The sequence below is a fragment of the Pituophis catenifer genome, unplaced genomic scaffold (assembly GCF_029215685.1).
Source record: "Pituophis catenifer annectens isolate HBS135680 unplaced genomic scaffold, rPitCat1.0.hap2 SCAF_5, whole genome shotgun sequence".
In the NCBI taxonomy this organism is placed as follows: domain Eukaryota; kingdom Metazoa; phylum Chordata; class Lepidosauria; order Squamata; family Colubridae; genus Pituophis; species Pituophis catenifer.
In genome coordinates, this window is record NW_027256885.1 from 56,567,086 (window position 1) to 56,588,359 (window position 21,274).

Below are 21,274 nucleotides of genomic sequence, written 5' to 3' on the forward strand. Positions count from 1 at the left end.
TCTGATTCACTCTTACTGGGCCTTCTGCAGTTTTAAGGCACTTGTGTTTTTTATTTCATTTTGATTCACTATGAAACAAAACCACACAGCAATAGGTCATTTGCCATCAGGTTTTGTTAATATGATTCTTGCGGACCCCTGGGGCCGCAGAAATGAAGAAAGAAGTGTACAGTATTTTACTCATGCAACTGCAAGGTATCAAATGAACCCAGGCTTTTGCTTTTCAAGCATGTAACACTAAAGTTTATATTATATTAAAAAATAGAAGGAACTCAATGCTGATCTTTTCATTTGCTTTTAAATATACGGTATACTTTAGAAGCACTGGTGTTGCTTTTATTAGATGTATCCTCCCTGCAAAAACATTTTGCTAGCTTTGTGTCCAAGCTGCTGCATTGCTCAGTTTTATAACTTTTTCTCCACACAACCTTTTTTTCTAATGATTTTCTTTAATATGTTACAGCGGCGGATGGAGCAGCCGCTTTATGGGGTAGACAGCAGTGCAGCCAAGGAAGTGCTAGAGGAGCATTCTGCTCTCCCAACGCTGGTATCGGTGATGATAGCAAAACAGCGGCTAGAGGGCGAGCAGCTGGCTCAGAGGGGTACAAGCCTCTGTCTTCAATTTGCTTCGGTGAGCAAGGTCTTAATGATGAAACTCAAGGGGGATGGAATGGATCTTGTATGGTTAGACAGTATGTAGCTTCCCACTGCTACAGTAGAATCTATTTTATTTCTTAAAATTCTGGTTCTTGGTTGCTACAGTTCATAACAGTATAATAGCAAAATAATAATAATTCCACAACATAGAATTATTTTGGAATTAGCCTTTCTTGAGGTAGATGTTTGGAAGGCGAAACACAATTATTTTGATAAAAATGTGGAATGTTAATTTGTGGCTATTAGAATTTAGAAGCCCACCGTTTCTCACCTCAAAAAGTTTATACCTTATGAATCATCCATTCACTTCTTTTCTGCAGTGCTTCCGCAAATTCCATCTTGATACACATTCAAGGAAAAGGGACCTTGAAGAACAAATTCAATTTCTAGAGGTTGCTATTCAAGCCATTGTCCCATAAGCCAGCACTTTGTCAAACTTAAAAAAAAAATCCTTTTTAAAAAGTCTTTGAACTCTTTCTGTGAAAACAATAATTAATGCAGTTTACATTATCTGTGTGAGCGGACAAACTTGAATTTTGATTAAGGCATGAATCTCATGTTTACACAGTTTAAAATTTTATTCCTGGCCTCTTTTAACAGATTACCTTTGGGTGTAGAACTAGTAAAGAATTGGGTATAAAACATGCTGCCTCTTAAGGTTGACCAAATTCAGCTAGTTAGCTTAAAGCTTTTTCTTTCAAGTAACTGGGGAAGAATGTGTTTTATAAAATACTGTACCTACAGATTATATGCTACATCTCTTCTTATTACAGGCCCAGCAAGGCAGTCCTTCCTCAGCAATTTCAGGGAACACAGAGCATTCCGGCACCTCTCAAAAACAGATTTCCATCCAGCACAAAAAAACACAGGTACAAGGCAAATGAATATCATAGTGCAAAGTTAGATCTGACTAAAATCAGATATATTGTCCATTTGAGAAAGAAATGGAAGTATACTCTGGTTTCTCTTCAGATCATATAAATCTTTTGCCTTTTATTAGAGAAAGAAATGAAAGCTTATGATGTAAGGACATAACACTGCCAGAAGAAACTTCAAACTTAATCAGCAATTGATAATTCCTTCTAAGAATGCTTAGCTTTAGGGGGCATTGTGCGACGTAAAATAGTCTCCATTGGATAACAAAATTCAAAAATATTTTTGATGTTGTTCGTGCCTCAACCTTCCAACTTCTATCTTTTTCTGTAATCAGCAGCTTCTGCCCTTTGAACAATAAATATAATATTTTGTTTTTTTTAGCAATGAAAATACTGTTAGTCCTGATTTTTTCCCCTTTGTAAAATGGATATTCAGTTCATATTTTGGCCTAAAGATTTGCTCATTCTTTAGTATGTATGAAGTATTTCTACTTAGGCTTCTCAGTTTTTTAAAGTATTCATTCTTGCTAAGAACACCTGGATCAGGACAAACATTGAATATCTTCCTTTTAAAATTTAAGGAACCTAGGAAGTTCCTTCACTTCATTTTTGTTTTTTACTGTTGATTGCTTTAAATTATAAATTTAAATTCCAATTCATATAAGGCCCCATTATAGCCTTATGTAGCTGAGGAGATGCAAGGCACATTTTTCAGTCACAGGAGAATGTGTTTTAGGAAACCAAGCTAACTGTTTTCAGAATATTTAAAAATTACTTGCTTTTGTAAGTGAAAGCTTGGGTGTATTACATATTGTTTACATTTTTTTTGTCTTTTCCCAAGGCTAGAACTTGTATCAGACTTTGCTCTTCCTCTGCTTTTTTTTCTTTAGATTGTTCATTTGTTTGTTTTTAATGTTATGCTGTGTTTCTTTAAACCTCCTATTACTCCCTTCTCCCTCTCTTTTTTCCTCTGTCTGAGGCATCTGGCTATTTGGAAGCATTCAGATCCCCAAATGTCTAAAGCAGGGATGAAATGCTCCCGGTTTGGACTGGCTCGGGCGAGTAGGTAGCGATGGCGGCAGGCAGTTGGGAGAACCGGTAGCAAAAATCCCTGCCCCCGCCCCCCATGCCCAGCCGAGCCGCGCGATCATCAGAGGCTTTTTTTTCTTTTAAATGCCTCTGACGAGCCAAGCTCTGATGATCCCAGCTGAGTTGCCTGATTGGCAGAGGGTTTTTTAAAAACCCTCTGACGATCAGGCAACTCAGCTGGGATCGTCAGAGCCTTTTGAAAGCATTTTTTAACATGGTTTTACATGTAAAAAATGTTTTTAAAAATAAAAAAAAAATTGGCCATGCCCACCCAGTCATATTACCCCCCCCACCAAGCCACGCTCACAGAACCGGTAGTAACAAATTTTAGATTTCACCACTGGTCTAAAGTATATCTCTCTGTCACTATTGCAGCGAACACTAATGTTGCTGTTTTGGGATAGGTTAATTGTGAGCTCACCTCAGCCACTCCACCAGAAATGAGCAGAACTTCATATGCTAGTACTCATTGCCATGTATACAAAAATGAAGATTCAAATCCCAGTTCAGCCTACATTTGGGTTAACTTGGTGAAGAATATTATCAGTGATCATGTAGTACTGTAGCCTAGACATGCTGGCTCATACTGCCACCAGAAGGGCTTCTAATTGGATTGCACTGATCAAGTCTTTCAAAATTTTATCAGCTTGCCAAGTTTTCAAGGGCTACTGTTTTATCTGTAAACCACCCAGAGACATGCAAGTGTAATGGGATGGATGGATGGATGGATGGATGGATGGATGGATGGATGGATGGATAATTAGGAACCTGAGGGATCAAGATGCTTGTATCTCAGCTTTTTCCTATCAAACATGGACTTTGTCTACTTCAACTCCAATGTGCTCTTATTTAAATGCATAGGGAAACTGAAGACCATGTTCACAGGCAAATTGTAGACACTGAGTGATAGTTCCATTTGTTTTGAAGCATCTGTGGCACCCCTCTTATACGGACTGACTCTTCTGGGAGATAATTATTTAATTCCCTTTATTTCACAAGTGAGTTTGTGGGAATCAAAAACACAGTGCCTGTGGAAATAGATTTGCCAGCTTCATTAATTCATTCAGTGCTTGGAGCAGAGTGGCATAGAAATATCATTAAATAATTGTGGGGAAATTCAACCCATTTCTAGTAGACCAGATAAGGCTTTTTTTTTTTAACAAAGTTGAGAAGACCAGGCTTAGTTATACTTTTCATCAGATGTTTTGATTTTGTTTAAAAACAATCCTCCTGGCTAATTATAAGACATTCCACTCCTTGATTATGTTGTTTCAGACAACAAAACTATATGCTAGCTTTTGTGTTCATAACATATTTGACTACTTTGTAGATCATTTCTTAAGAATTCTTTTTTCCCTCTCAAGTCTGATCTTACAATGGAGAAATTATCTGCACTAGAAAACAGTAAGACCTCTGATCTGGAGAAAAAAGAAGGCAGAATAGATGATTTATTAAGGGTAAGTAGTTGTAAATTCAACATCCCATATTTAAATTTCTAGCCATAGAATATATCTAATATAAATGTAGGCAAGAGGTTAGTGATATCATTTAATGTTTATGGAATGGAAATAGATTATTGTGGAGAAAATATAAGTAATCGCTGAGAGCTGACACTGACTTGATGGCATATAACACTATGTAACACAATTTTTGTTCCTGGTTTATAAGTGTTATATTTCAACGGCTTATGTCCAAAGCCTATGCAAAAGCAGCTGTATTCATCACAAACTTTGATTTTGTGACCACAGCCTACAAAAGTTTCATATTTATACAGACAAAATAGGCAAATGTTTATCTTCATTAATTAATCAGAATAGAGCTGGAAGGGACCTTGGAGGTCTTCTAGTCCAACCCGCTGCTCAAGCAGGAGACCCTATACCATTTCAGATAGGTGGCTGTCCAGTCTCTACTTAAAAACATCCAGTGATGAAGCACCCACAACTTCTGAAGGCAAGCTGTTCCACTGGTTAATTGTTCTCACTGTTAGGAGGTTTCTGCTTAATTCCAGGTTGCTTGTCTCCTTGATTAGTTTCCATCCATTGTTTCTTATCTTGCCTTCTGGTGCTTTGGAAAATAAGTTGACCCCTTCTTCATTGTGGCAGCCCCTCAAATACTGGAATACTGCTACCATATCATCTCTATTCCTTCTTTTCTCTAGACTAGCCATACCCAAATCCTGCAACCATTCTTCATATGTTTTAGACTCCAGCCCTTTAGTCATCTTACCGTGTTTCCCCGAAAATAAGACCCTGTATTATATTTTTTTGAACCCTGAAATAGTCATTTATGAAGATATTGAAGAGTACTGCGCCTAAGAAAGAACCTTGTGGTACCCCACTGCTTACTTCCTGTTGGATGTTTATCCTACGGTTGGGTAGATAATATATAGAAAACTATGTTCTGTAACTTTAACTGCTACAAAGATGACTAATTGGCTGTGCTAAGCAGACATATAAGGAAGGCAGGAAGTTCGTTCACTTCTGCTCTCACTCTTGCTCCTGCTCCTGCTATTAGGAGGTTGAACTGCTGGAAGGAACTGTGTCTGTGTTTGAAGAGAACTGGAATTGTAAGCAAACTATGTTTTGTGTTAAACCGTGATTGTTTGAAGAAGTTGTTTTGAGAAGCCAAGTTTGTTTTTATACTACAAGTAAAGACTGTTTATTTTTCTTTAAACGTTCAGAGTCTGTGACTATCTGTGTGTTTTGCTAAGCATCGTATCTATTCGCTGTCTGGTCCTTTGCACTACTTTGCAGAGGGCAGTTTTACCCTCAACACTTCCCTCCATGTAGACGTAGTACCATTAAGGACTACTTGTTGAGTATGGCTTGTCAGCCAGTTACGAATCCATCTGATGGTGATGCTTTCTATCCCACTTTTTTCTAGTTTACCAAGAAGTAGGTTGTGGTCTACCTTGTTGAATGCCTTGCTGAGGTCTAAGTATACTATGTCCACAGCATTTCGCTGGTCTACTAATTCAGTCACTTTGTCAAAGAATGAAATAATATTGGTTTGGCATGATCTGTTTTTAACAAACCCATGCTGACTTATATTTATTAGTTTACTTGTTTCTAGATGTTCACAGATCTATTTTTTGATTATCTTTTCCAGTATCTTCCCAGGTATTGATGTTAGGCTAATTGGTTTGTAGTTTCCTGGATCTGTCCCCCCCCCCTTTTTTTTTTTTTTTGAAGATGGGAACCACATCAGCTCTTTTCCAGTCCTCTGGTAGTTCCCCAGTGCTCCAGGATTTTTGAAAGATATGGTACAGTGATTCTGAGATGACATCTGCCGACTCCTTTAGAACTCTGGGATGTAATCCGTCAGGTCCCGGTGATTTATATTCATAAAGATCAGACAGGTGTTCTCTTACCATTTTCTTGCTTATTTTAATTTTTATTTCTAGTCTGTCTGCAGTTATGTTTTTGGTAGGTAGTCTCCCATTACTGCTGTGGTATGTTTCCTACATACATTTGTTAATTAATTAGCAAAGAGTTCATCTATTTCTACTGCTTGGTTGGGTGGCCTGTAGTATACAGTTGCAAGAAAAAGTATGTGAACCCCTTGGGATTACGTGGAGTTTTGCATGAATTGGTCATAAAATGTGCTCTGAACTTCATCTAAGTCACAACAATAGAAAAACACAGTCTGCTTAAAATAATACTACACAAACATTAGATGTTGCCATGGTTTAATTGAACATAACATGTAAACATTCACAGTGCAGGGAGGAAAAAGTATGTGAGCCCCTAGCCTAATGACTTCTCCAAGAGCTAATTGGAGCCAGGAGTGAGCCAACCTTGACTCCAATCAGTGTGATGATATTGGATGTGTTTCTGACAGCTGTCCTGCCCTTTAAAAACACACACCTGTTTTGGGTTTACTGGTTTCAAGAAGCACTGTCTGATGTGAACCATGCCTCGCAGAAAAGAGCTCTCAGAAGACCTACGATCAAGAATTGTTGACTTGCATGAAGCTGGAAAGGGTTACAAAAGTATCTCCAAAAGCCTTGATGTTCATGTGTCCACGGTAAGACAGACTGTCTACAAATGGAGAAAGTTTAGCACTGTTGCTACTCTCCCTAGGCGTGGTCGTCCTGTAAAAATGACTGCAAGAGCACAGCGCAGAATGCTTCATGAGGTAAAGAAGAATCCTAGAGTGTCAGCTAAAGACCTACAGAAATCTCTGGCACATGCTAACATTTTTGTTGACACATCTACAATAAGGAAAACATTAAACAAGAATGGAGTACATGGGAGGACACCACGGAGGAAGCCATTGCTGTCCAAAAAAAATATTGCAGCACGTTTGAAGTTTGCAAAAGAGCACCTGGATGTTCCACAGCACTACTGGCAAAATATACTGTGGACAGATGAAACCAAAATTGAGTTGTTTGGGAAGAACACACAACACTATGTGTGGAGAAAAAAAGGCACAGCACACCAACATCAAAACCTCATCCCCACTGTAAAACATGGCGGAGGGAGCATCATGGTTTGGGGCTGCTTTGCTTCCTCAGGGCCTGGACGGATTGTTGTCATTGATGGGAAAATGAATTCCAGAGTTTATCAAGACATTTTGCAGGAAAACGTACGACCATCTGTCCGCCAACTGAAGCTCCGCAGAGGATGGGTGATGCAACAGGACAATGACTCAAAGCATACAAGTAATTCAACAAAAAAATGGCTTCAACAGCACAGAATACGCCTTCTGGAGTGGCCCAGTCAGAATCCTGACCTCAACCCGATTGAAATGCTGTGGCATGACCTTAAGAGAGCGATTCACACCAGACATCCCAAGAATATTGCTACACTGAAACAGTTTTGTGAAGAGGAGTGGTCCAAAATTACTCCAGATCATTGTGCAGGTCTGATCTGCAACTACAGGAAACGTTTGGTTGAGGTTATTGCTGCCAAAGGAGGGTCAACCAGTTATTAAATCCAAAGGTTCACATACTTTTTCCTCCCTGCACTGTGAATGTTTACATGTTATGTTCCATTAAACCATGGCAACATCTAATGTTTGTGTAGTATTATTTTAAGCAGACTGTTTTTCTATTGTTGTGACTTAGATGAAGTTCAGAGCACATTTTATGACCAATTCATGCAAAACTCCACGTAATCCCAAGGGGTTCACATACTTTTTCTTGCAACTGTACCTCTATAGCCATGATGGCAAACCTATGGCACGCGTGCCACAGGTGGCACGCAGAGCCCTCTCTGTGGGCACACGAGCCGTCGCCCAGGTCAGCTCCACCCCGCATGCGCGCGTGCCTCCCACCGGCCATCTGATTTTCGGGTCTGTGCCACAGATGCGCAGGGGGTGGGGCACATGCGGGAGACGCCCAGGGTGGTGGCAGGGTCACGCGAGCATGCGCGGGGGGTGGGAGGAGCATGTGGGGGGGTGCTCTACACCCCCTCGCTGTCCGTTTTGGGCCTAGCAGGCCTCCCTGCAACCTCCTGGGACCAAAAATGGACAAAAAGTGTATTATGGGTGCAGGCACGTGCACGCTCTGTCTCTATTCACTTGGGTTACAGGTGATTCCTATAGCCTCGAATAGACTGGCCACATAGTTGCAGAAGCACAGCCCATCTTGCCGACTAAAGACGTTGGAAAAATGTTGGTGACGCTTTCTCTGATCTGTGACTTGCACACTTTCATCCAACAAGTTCCACTCCTTGAGCCTAGATGTCAGAAGCTCAGCATGGGACTTGGTAAGACCAAGGTCTCTGATCAGATCGTTGAGGTCTTTCTGGTTGGGGAAGTATGGTTTTCTCTCCTCAGCCGCATCTGTGAAATTGTAATCTGTATCTGCAGTATCTTCCTCACTGTCTGACTTGCTTCTCTTTTCTGAAGATGGCTGAGCCCTCTCCAGAGAGATGGGAACGTGGAACTCAGGGCAGTGTGGTACTGGGGCGATGGATGAAGGAATGTCTGGATACATGAGAGGAGGTGCACTCTTGCCAGTTTGACGTTTGGAAGGGTCCACCATTCAGAAGTAGCAGTTGCTTGAGTGGTCAGTTGGTTCCCGCCAAATTCTTGGAATAGCAAACTTCATGGCTCTCTTTTGTCCTCTGTACCAGCCTGTAAACATAGCATAATTATATAAATTTAAAAAATGATATTTCACACATTACCTAATATTGTGCAAGATATTACTATAGGACATAAAATATATATTGTAGTCTGTATTTTCCTAGAACAGGGGTCTGCAACCTTAAACACTCAAAAGAGCCATTTGGACCCTTTTCCCACAGAAAAGAAAACACCGGGAGCCACAAAACCCTTCCCGTGCCTGACTATTTCTTGAGCGGCCACAAAACTAGCATATGTAGTTGAATTAAACATTCTGTTTTCTTCTGAAACTTTTCTTTTCCTGGATTTATCCATGGTTGGCCTAACTGGGAGTTGAAAAGCTCAATAAATCGGTTGCCAGCGGGTGTCGCACATTGGCTGTTGTGACGCATATTTTGAGTGACAGGGAGCTGCAGCAGAGAGGTGAAAGAGCCACATGCGGCTCCAGAGCCGCAGGTTGCTGACCCCTGTCCTAGAACATTGAAAATAGTGAGATTTTTCTTAATTGCAACTCATTGAATAATAAATCACTGAAATTCCATCTAGCAAGCTGCAATTGTTCACCTTACCTTCAAGAGTTTTCTTGCAGTGTTTGCATGTGAAATGAGGTACCCTGGGCTTGTCTTGATCCCCCATAGGCATGCCAAAGTATGCTTTGTAGGCCTTGCATATCTTAACAGACGCTTTCACGGAGTACTTTTTTGCTCTTGTCTTGATAAATTGTCCACACACATAGCAAAATGCATCTGCTGGGTGCAAACCTCTTGATGCCATCTAAATCAAATATTGCTATTCACTATTCTCTTACTCAGCAATTAGACAAATAAAATGTTGATTTAAGGGACATGTACTTTTATACTTCTATGGATACTACTGGATAGTCCCAGAAAGTACTAGAAAGTTTTAAAAGATTCCAGAAAGTTCTAGAAAATTTGGGCCAATTCTAGAAACTTCTGGACAGTTCTCACAGTTCCAGAATATTCAGGAAGTCTACTCAGCATTGAGTGTGAATCAAGAATGTTCTCGAAAACAGATCAATTTCAAAATATTACCCTGATCACAGAAGCAAAGTTTTTGTAGAACAATAGCTATTTTCTATTTATTTTAGGCATAAGGGATTAGGAAAACACACTTTGTACCCAGGAACAAAAACTGAATTGAGATTTGTTATGTAGTGTAATCAATTATGTGGAAAACACTTGATAAGAGGAAAAATGTATCCTCTCTTGATAAATATGGACCTCTAAGTTCATTTGAGAGCTTTACAATCTTGATACTCAAACAAGCTCCCCCCTTCCTTTTTACACTTCCTCTGCAAACTGTTTTTGGATTTCAAGTCTTGTGGAAACCTCCAGAAGGATAGCCATGGTTATTTTCTGCATCAAAAACTATGGAAGTATTTTCTGACACTTAATAAAGAATAATAAAGTCATTAAATGGATTCTGTTCTGGTTATTATTTTGCCATAATAATGTACTAGGGTAAAGCATTTTTCTTAAAGAAACACAAACCCTAATTTATAAGTTTCTTACAATTGTACAATTAATTTTGACGAAACAATTCTATGTAGGTCCAACAGTTGAGCAGTCTGAAATTCTGCAGACTGCAGAATTCTATTGCATACTCCTGAACATCATATAGAGTATTTCAACTTCAGTTTAGTACCTTCTCATTGAATGAATAGGAATAGTCAGTTTTTCAGTTGTCTTTTTATGTGGGGAAACTCTCACATCTCTCAAATCCACAAGCAAAGTAATTGGAATAGTGTGGCACTCTGGCAGAACTCAAGCCTTCTTTTTCTTCCTTTGCAAATATCTCCTTAATTCCTCTCTTTATTTCCCTTCCCTCACCTCAATGTGTATATGTTTCCTTCTGGGGAAATTTAATAATAGTTTGTTTGCTCAGTTGTGAATTATCAGTTTAGGATGAAAATACTTTCTCAATTCTTGGGGGGACACATTTCTTTTCCAAGTGCCCTTTACGCTATTGTTTTCTTCCAGTTTTTGAGGGAAATTTGTCTTTCAACAAGGAGCATTCCGGACTCCTCCCCCAAAATGGCTGCTGAACGGTAGGAGATTTTTCTTTCCTGCTGAGGTTCTGCTGATTTTGCTGCCAAAGCTGGTCCTTTGGCAGCACTGCTCCCTGGATTTCAATGGGAGCATTTAGGAATAACCCAAGGCAACTTTTGGATGACCTTGGACTCACCTGGGACAAGGAATCTTGAAGATTACTGGGAGCTGTGGAAAGTTACGTCATGCATCTCTTAAGAACACCTGGGTTTTAACTACACTTTTTGAAGTTTCTGTTTTACTTTGTTTTTTATCTCTAAAAGTTAGCTGGCTGGTTGAATGCTGATTTATTTTAACCCGTTGCTGGATCTTATCTGGTTTTGTTTTTTGTTTTTTTGTCTCTTTCCTTTGATCTATTTTACTGCTTTGAATAACTCTTGCTTCTCTGTAAGGCAGTCACGGCATGTTCCTGGGTACTGAAAGTGTTTTCACTTGATTTACATCTATATTGGACTTTCACTACAGGGATTTTGCATTTTATTAATTTGCAACAAGTTTGGAGTTTTTTATTTTAATTTTCTTTTAATTGTGGATCGAAATATCCAGAAAATATCCTCTCTGCTTCTCTATCTATTTTCTCACTCTGAGGAATATTACTTCAGCATTCTTTGTTCCCTGTCTCTGAGTAGTTTTCTTATTTCTTGTTGCCAAGTTACATGACAGCAACAATGTATCAGATTATAGACAAGGAACTGTGGCTGACATTTGAAAAAAAAGACTGCTTTGTAGCATACAAAGCCAACTTGAAAACTTTTTTAACATAGCTCTGTTTATTTATTTATTTATTTATTTATTTATTTATTTATTTATTTATTTATTTATTTATTTATTTTTTGAATTTGTGTACCGCCCTTCTCCCCCTAGGGACTCAGGGTGGTGAACAGCCGAAATTAAAATACATACAATATAAAAGTTAAAATAGCTAAAATAAATTAAATCAATAAGCCCCCAATTTAAAACCCCAAAGCTATACAATTAAAAACTAACCCATAAAAAACCTAATTAGGCTAGGCCGGCTTGCTGAAATAAAAACATCTTCTGGGCCTTACGCAAAGTGCGGAGATCCAGGATCAGTCGTATTCCGGGAGGAAGCTCATTCCAGAGGGCGGGTGCCCCCACAGAGAAGGCTCTCCCCCTGGGGGCCGCCAGCCAACATTGCTTGACCGACGGCACCCTGAGGAGGCCCTCTCTGTGAGAGTGTATTGGCCGGTGGGAGGTTATCGGTAGCAGAAGGCAGTCTCGTAAATACCCTGGCCCTAAGCCATGGAGCGCTTTAAAGGTGAGAACCAACACCTTGAAGCGCACCCGGAAGACCACCGCGAGCCAGTGCAGCTCGCGCAGGAGAGGTGTTATATGGGAGCGCCATGTCGCTCCCGTAATCACCCGCACGGCCGCATTCTGGACCAGTTGGAGCCTCCGGGTGCTCCTCAAGGGGAGCCCCCTGTAGAAAGCGTTAAAGTAGTCCAGGCGGGAAGTGACAAGAGCGTGAGTGACTGTGCATAAGGACTCCCGATCCAGAAAGGTGCGCAACTGGCGTATCAGGCGAACCTGATAAAAAGCCCCCCTGGCCACGGCCGTCATATGCTCTTCTAAAGACAGCCGTGTGTCCAGGAGGATGCCCAAGTTGCGAGCCCCCTCTGTGGGGGTCAATGACTTGCCCCCAATAGCCAGCAATGGCACCAGCTGGCTATATCGGGATGCTGGCATCAACAGCCACTCGGTCTTGGAAGGGTTGAGTCGAAGCCTGTTCCTCCCCATCCAGACCCGCACGGCCTCCAGACACTGGGACATCACTTCAAGGGCATCATTGGGGTGGTTTGGGGTGGAGATGTACAGCTGAGTATCATCAGCGTACAGATGACACCACACCCCAAATCCACGGATGATCTCACCCAGCAGCTTCACATAAATGTTGAAGTGGCGAGAGGACCGACCCTTGCGGCACCCCACAAACAAGGCGCCTCGAGGTTGACCTCTGCCCCCCTGCCAACACAGACTGCGACCGGTCGGAGAGATAGGAGGAGAACCACCGCAAGACGGTGCCTCCCACCCCCAATCCCTCCAGCCGGTGCAGCATGATACCATGGTCGATGGTATCAAAAGCCGCTGAGAGGTCTAATAGGACGAGAACAGAGGAGCAACCCCTGTCCCGAGCCCTCCAGAGATCAACAACCAATGCGAACAATGCCATTTCCGTGCTGTACCCAGGCCTGAAGCCGGACTGGCACGGATCTAGATAGACGGTTTCATCCAGGTACTGCGGGAGCTGTTGCGCAACCACACTCTCAACAACCTTCGCAATAAAGCGAAGGTTGGAGACAGGATGGTAATTTGCCAAAACAGCCGGGTCCAGAGAAGGCTTCTTGAGTAACCTCCCGGGTAGCCAGTACCAGCCAGGAGGGACACAGGTCCAATAAACATGTGGTTGCGTTTAACCTCCCCAGAATCCTGTCCACATCCTCAGGAGTCACAGGATCGAACTCGTCCCAGATAACATTCTCAAGACCCGCCTCAGACACCCCGCCGGAATCTACCCAGTCAGAGTCCAAGCCTTCCCGAATTTGAGTGATTTTATCGTGCAGATACTGTGCAAATTCCTCAGCCTGCCCTTGCAAGGGGTCCTCCCGCGCTCCCTGATGTAGGAGGGAGTGGGTCACTCTAAACAAGGCGGCTGGGTGATTATCTGCCGATGCAATAAGAGCGGAAAAGTAATTACACTTTGCCGCTTTTATCGCCACTAAATAGGTCTTAATGTGAGACCTAACTAGTGTTCGGTCGGATTCGGAATGACTGGCCCTCCAACCACACTCTAGGCGTCTTTTCTGGCGCTTCATCTCCCTCAGCTCCTCGGAGAACCAAGGAGCTGGGCAGGTTCGGCGCCAGGTCAGAGGCCGCAAAGGCACGACTTGATCCAAAGCCCCGGCGGCCGTCCTATCCCAGGCGGCCACCAGTTCTTCAGTTGAGTCCTGAGCCAGAGTTTCAGGAAATGGCCCAAGCTCCCTCTGGAATCTATCCGAATCCATCAGGCGCCTGGGGCGGAACCACCTAGTTGGTTCCGCCTCCCTGCGGTGGGGTGTAGCGGTCAGAAAGTCCAGCCTCAGGAGAGAATGGTCAGACCATGACGGGTTCAATAGCTATATCCCCTATATCCTGGCCATTCAACCACTGACCAGAGACAAAAACCAAGTCCAGAGTGTGTCCGCCCATGTGAGTAGGGCTATGAATTAGTTGTGTCAGGTCCATGGCCGTCATGGAAGCCATGAACTCCCGAGCCACCTCAGACGCCTCACCGGCAGATGGCAGGTTGAAGTCCCCCATGACCAACAGTCTGGGGGTATCAACCGCCACTCCGGCAATAACGTTGAGAAGCTCGGGCAGGGCCGCTGTCACGTGGCAGGGAGCCAGGTACGTGATCAGCAGGCCCACCTGGATCCCATGGCCCCACTTCACCAGAAGAGACTCACATCCAGCTATCTGTGTTCCTTTACAATAGCAGAAAACTTACCAAGTGGGTAAGTGATAAATTGGTTTTCCCTAAGAAGATTGAGGAAGATTGGGGAATGAATTTATTATATTCAACTGGACAACAATTTAATCTGGACTCTCTTGGGAAGATAGATTGATTTTGGAGAATGAAATTTATTATATTTAACCAGACAATAATTGATAAGAGAAGTTATTAAGCAAACATGAATATTCGATCCAGGATGAATCAGAGTTAACTGTTGTGATGATTTGGGATAGATAAGAAGCCTTAGTAAACTTTTTATGAGTTGAATACAATAACAGTTAACAGAGAGTTTTGAAATTTTAATCTTGTCCTTTTTTTGTGGCTGCCTGTTAACTATTTTGTCAATATAGTAGATAGATGACAGGTTAATAATTTGCAAATAGAGTTTGAAGTTTAAAAATGTTAGGGCCTGTTTCGCAAGGGGTAGGAAACATATTGTTGCAATATATTTATCAGTATTCAACTAGGGATAGTATGTGTATGGTTTTTTTGCTTTATCACGTGTCCACCATAAATGATAAAAAGTCCCTTCTTTACTTTTACACTTCCAACATTCATTTGACATACCTTTATACATCTTAGATAACGTATCTGGTGTTAAATACCAATGATACATCATCTTATGGAAATTTTATTTTAGATTATAATTTAATGTAAATTCTAAACCCTTTGTCCACATATTTTCCCACTGTTCAAGTATCACGTTATATCCAAAATTCCTTGCCCACTGAATCATACAATGTTTTACATATTCATTTTCCAAATTCAATTTCAATAACATTTTATAGATCTTAGCGATAATATGTTCATCGTTTCCACATAATAAAATTTCCAATTCATTTTTAACAAAATCAAATCCATAGCACTTTTTATCCAGTTTAAATCTTTCAGTTGTTGATAAGTAAACCAATGGCAAACATAACCTGATTCAACTTCTTCCCTCGGCTTTAATATTGGGTCACCCGAGTTAAAAGATAAAATTTTACCATATGTCAACCAGTTTGGCTTTGCCACCATTTCTTTTCTAAAGAAAGCTTCCTGGGGTGACACCCAAAGAGGCAACTTTGTAGAGAGCCTTGTTTTATATTTATTCCAAACTCTTAGTATGGCACATCTAACAAAATGATTATTAAATTCAATGTTAACTTTACTTTTATCATACCATAAGTAGCCGTGCCATCCAAACCTTAATTCATGGCCCTCTAATATTGTTTTATATACCATACAAAAGTAGTCCATTTGAAATATTTCTTAGCTTAGAAAGATGTGTGGAATCGGCTATTTCTGAGGGAAACTAATGAGAGTTTTCTGAAGAAGTGGAATCCTTTCCTCCTCTTGATTATCTTTTCCTAACTTTTTTTTTCATACAGTACTATTATACTACAGTTGCCAAGGACTAGGAAAAAATGGGAAATTTTAGATCTCTGAATCCCTATGGACCACTCAAGTTCCTTGCATTCCCTTCCCAGAAACTTCTGTGGATGATTTAAAAGCAGAATGGCCTCAACCATTAAACCCACACAAAAGTTATTTGCTTCCTTGCTTCCTTTATGGCCCAACATGTTTACTCCTCTTTTGACCTCAAACAAATTAAAATAATGACATTTTCATTCTAGGAGAAATCGTGCATAGACTAAAAAACCCTCCAACAAACTAAATCTCTTCCTGGGTATGATGCCATAGACAGTCAGTGAACAACTGGACAATAACTCTTAGTGCTTGTTTAGCTCTGGTTTACTTAAACCCCAGAGAAATGAATCAGGGAAAGATTTTCATGGCTTCTCTAAAATTTTATTAGTGACTTCATAAAAAGTTTACTTTAATCTCACAACCAAAAACTAGCTCAAATATTTTCAAATTAAAATTCCTTAAAACCATTCAGTAATTTTGCCATTAGAATAAGATACTTTTTCAAAATCTCAAGTCAAATGGGAATTCAGTCATTAATTTCCTGATCCCCCCAAATAATATAATTTTATTCCATGTCTAAGTCCATCCCTTTGCCAAACAACAGATGGTTAAAAACAAGTATGATGGTTAGTTGTTAAGACACCAGGCTAGAAACCAGGAGAACATGAGTTCTACTCCCACTTTAGGCACAAAGCCAGCTGGGTGACATCTTGCCAAGAAACCACAGCAACTTGTCAAGGCAGTTAACAGAAGTCAACACTGACTTGATGGCAGACACACACACGATGTATAAAACTCAGAACAATAAAAATAGCTGTACCAAGGGTAAGACAGATATAAAGAATATTGGGTAGGTTTACACATTGTCCTGATCCAGTACCTATGGGAAGATCCAGGTCTTTAAGGCCATTCTGAACTCCACCAGGTCAGGGCCATATTTACCTTGGTGGGGGATGGTTTTTCAAATGGCAGACATAGCAACCGAATGGAGATGTTTAACTCATGATTCCAAATTAAACCAATTCATGAACACACTCATATCTGTTATCTGTTGAGCAGTTATCTGTTGAAAAGATATTCTACTTTCTGTTGATTACCATCTCTTATCAATTGTTGTCTGATTAAATATAATAAGGCCATTCTCCAAAGACTATCTTCCCAAAAGAGTCCAAATGAAGTTGTTTTCCAGTTAGGTATGATAAATCCATTCCCTAATTTTCTTCAGTCCTGATAGGGGAAACCAATTTATCATTTCTCCACTCAGTCCGTGTTCTGCTGTTGTAAAGGAATGCAGGCTTGAACTTCAAGAAGTCAGGTGGAATCCACTCAGTTCTAAGTCTGTAAGATCCATATATCTTTCAGTCTCCATCGAATCTTCTGCTTTCAAATCAAATTCCTTTTGTGAATCTGATTTATCTACAGTTACTTGTATCTGAATATTTTACTCAAACATTATCATCACATCAAAACTTTTTAAAAAAGCTTTCAACTAGGGATTGTATTTTTTTCAGATGCCAGCCACATTCGCTTGTCTGTAATCTGATACATTGTTGCTCTGTGTAATTTAGCAAAGCTAGATAAGAGAACACAGGAAACGGAGAACATTGAAGTAATATTTCTCAGAGTAAAAAATAGTGAAGCAGAGAAAATATTTTGTGGATATTTTGATCCAAAATTAAAAGAAAAATTTAAAAAATAAACTCTGAAATTTTGCAAATTAATAGAATGCAAAATCCCTGTGGTAAGAGTCTAATATAGCTATAAATCAAGTGAAAACACTTTTACCACCCAGGAACATGCTGTGATTTTCTTATGGAAAAGCAAAAGTTATTCAAAACAACAACATAAAGACAAAAGGAAAAAAAACAGATTAAAGTTCAGCAGGGGGTTAAAATAGATCAACATTCAACCAGCCAGTCAACTTTTAAAGATAAAGAGCAAAGTGAAAAAGTGAAGTTAGAACCCAGGTATACTTAGGAAAACAAACTCAGGACCACTGACCTTCTGCCTACTCCCACAAGGAACTGAAATCTTCAAGTTTCCTCTTCCTGGGTGGGTCCATGGCTGTCTGAAAGCCATCTTGGATCATTCCTAAGTGCTCCCATTCAAATCCAGGGAACAGCACTGCCAAAAAACCAGCTTTGGCAGCAAAACCAGTAGAACATTGGCAGGAGAAAGAAAAGTTCCTACCATTCAGCAGCCATCTTGGGGGAGGAGCCTTTTGAGGTCATTTTCCTGATCAAAAGTGGTTTTGGTATGTGACAACATTTACTTCAGAAATACACACTTTTTGTAGTCTGTATAAAATTGGTAAATTAAGTTCAGTAACATTTGGCTACTTCCTGCAAAGAACAGTAAAGCAGAAATACTGATCTTTGGTAGGCGTCTCTTTGGTCTACTGTTCTGATATATTCCAAGATATAAAATGCTGTCTGTGGTGCTCAAGAAAATGTGGAAATTTGGATTTCTATATACTATAAAACTATCATGTCTCTTTGACTATAACCTTCAATTGGACGAAACAATGCATCATAGACCAACAATTTTTTGAACCAAGGTACCTCAAATGAGCTAAGTTACAGAATGCATCCAAAATCTGGGACTCACAACTCCCATGGTATTGAAATTTGGCAAATTTGTGGCTGCTTCAGTGCTTCTGCAATGCCGTGCCACCACTTTGCCATCCAAAGGTTCTGATCTGTCCCCGTCCACACACACACACAAACACAGCCAGCCGAGGGTTAAGGAAACACTTTGGCACACACCCAGGTCTTTATCTCCAACTTGGCAGCGATTTACACACCGTCTGCCAAGTGCGTTTATTTCCACAAAACAGAAAGATAAGATACTTAGCGTACAAAAAGTCCAATCAGAATAATATTTCTCTCAGCAGTTCCGGACGAGGCTTTAGTGACTATCCAAGGTTTACTTTCGTTCGTCACAAGGATCACTGGCCACCACCCTCTATTATATAGTCTCTGGGGTGTGGTCCAGTGACTCAGTTCTAATCCCTAGCACGCCTCCTGAGCTGCTGCAATCGTTTATCACGCCTTCGGAGGCGTGCGTCCAGGAATGATGTCTCTCCCTCGCTCTCATCCGAGCCACCTGTCTCCCTGCTAATCTCCTCTCCCTCGGCCGGCACCTGAGACAGTGCCAGAGGGGAGGGGCCTGGAGAGGGAGGCCTGGCTGACTCCTCTTCCTCATGCTCAGAGCTTTCTTCCTCCAATGGGACAGGCTCAGAGGGCGGGGCCACAACAGGTTCAATAGACAGGTCCCATCCTAGCCCTCCAGATTCCAGGTAGACAAGTCCTACCATTGGCTGTCAGAGGTTGGTCAGCTGCAGTCAAACCAACAGGAAGTCAAAAGTCACCCCCACTGCTTTTTTGCTCTTGGTCATTCTGTTTCTCTGTATAGGTAGGGAAATATCGCTGAAATGGCCCAACAGATTATGTGTTGTCTAGTAACATAGAAAACTGTTCTCTGAACCTCACAAAAAGCATGTAAACCCACCACTCCTCTTCTAGAATCGGATTTTGATGGCTCTTCTGTCTGGAGAGGCAATTACAAAATGGACCTTTCCTACTTGCTCTAGGAGGTATAAAACCACCTCCTTGAGATTCAGAGAAGTGAAGTAAATGGTAAATCCAAATTTATTGCTTGTGTGCATGAGTATGCTTTTTGTTGCATTTGGTAACTGTGATAGCTTTAATTTATTTCTCCTTATCATTGCAAGATACTGAATTGTAACTAATGGTGAGTAGTTTCTGTTTTGTTCACCTGCTTTGTATTATTATTTTCAGGCAAACTGTGACTTAAGACGACAGGTAGATGAACAACAGAAAGTGCTTGAGAAGTACAAAGAACGGTTAAATAGGTGTGTAACAATGAGCAAGAAGCTACTTATAGAAAAGGTGAGTTTTAACCAGCTCAACATGTTTTGAATGTTATATCCCCATACCCTGCATAATTGGGTACCCTTAATTGTTTCAGATAATTACTCTAGTAGTAATAACAAAAATAATAGACTACATAGTTGGATCATCAAATGTTTGAAGATAACTGGTGTCAGTAAAAACATTACAGGTAGTCCTCGATTTACAACCATTAGTTTGGTGACAGTTCGAAGTTACAACAGCACTGAAAAAAGTGACTTATGACTGTTTTTCCACACTTACGACCGTTGCAGCATCCCCATGGTCACATGATGAAACTTTGGACACTTGGCACCTGGCTCATATTTATAACAGTTGCAGTGTCCTGGGGTTATGAGATCACCTTTTGCGACCATCTGACAAGCAAAGTCAATGGGGAACCCATATTCATTTTACAACCATGTTACTAACTTAACAATTGAAGTGATTCACTTAACAACTGTGGCAAGAAAGGTCATAAAATGGGGCAAAACTCACTTAACTGTCTTGCTTAACAATGGAAATTTTGGTTTCAATTGTGGTCGTAAATCGACGACTACCTGTAATGTTTTTACTGACACCAGTTATCTTCAAACATTTGATGATCCAACTATGTGGTCTATTATTTTTGTATTATTTTTAGAATGTGTATAGAAAAAAGAATGAAGCAGTAGAGAACAAAATTGGCGGCTGGAAATGAAAAATATGGGCTTGTCAACATTAGGAGAGGCATCTTCCAGAGTGTGGCTAAGACACTGAGCTTGTCGATCAGAAAGGTCGGCAGTTCGGCGGTTCGAATCCCTAGTATAGGTCTCCTGCGTGAGCAGGGGGTTGGACTAGATGACTTCCAAGGTCCCTTCCAACTCTGTTACTTACTGATTCACTATCACCCTTATTATTTGTCACTGCTGTGTTCCCACATTCAGTGATTTTGAAGAAAACAAATCTTGACTATCAAAAAGCAAAAAATGCTAATAAAATTTCACACTTGCTTTATATGGATGATCTGAAACTTTATTGAAAATCAGAAATCAAAATCCAGTTATTGATTTGATTGATTGATACTGTAAGAATTGCACTGATATTTTATTTTATTTATTATTTATTAGTTCAATTTATATGCCGCCCTTCTCCGAAGACTCAGGGCGGCTTACAATGCACTTATAGCAATAGCCTTCATTCTTTTGTATATACCTGCTTATTAGGGCTTTTGGCCCCCCATAAGTGGTGTTTCTACAAAGTCATCTTATTGTCCCCACAATCCGGGTCCTCAATTTACCTATCTCGGAAGGATGGAAGGCTGAGTCAACCTTGAGCCTGGTGAGATTTGAACTTGCACTAATTGCAGGCAGCTGGCAGCTAAGTGCTACATAACAGCACTTAGTCCGCTGCACCACCAAGGCTCTTATAGTAATGGAATTGAAATGCTGAATGGTCAAACCATCGGGAGCCACCAGGATGAAGCCTACAAATATCTGGTAATTTTACAGTTGGATAACATCAAGTATGGACAAGTTAAAATGTGATTAGTAAAGAATACATCCAAAGAGTGAAAAAATCACCAAAGACAAAATTGAATGGTGGAAACACAATCAAAGCCATCAACACCTGTGTCATACCTGTGATACAATATCTACTGGAATAATTAACTGGACACAAGCTGAAGTGGACAGTTTGGAC

At 40.7% G+C, this 21,274-nt stretch overlaps 1 long non-coding RNA gene across 1 annotated transcript; it reads left to right on the forward strand.

Moving 5' to 3' along the window:
* The first annotated feature begins 1,439 nt into the window (after positions 1-1,439).
* LOC139317526 (uncharacterized) lies at positions 1,440-19,562 on the forward strand. The gene is made up of 3 exons (XR_011600463.1): positions 1,440-1,526; positions 3,986-4,078; positions 19,484-19,562. It is a non-coding gene; the product is annotated as an uncharacterized lncRNA (long non-coding RNA).
* Positions 19,563-21,274: the final 1,712 nt, after the last annotated feature.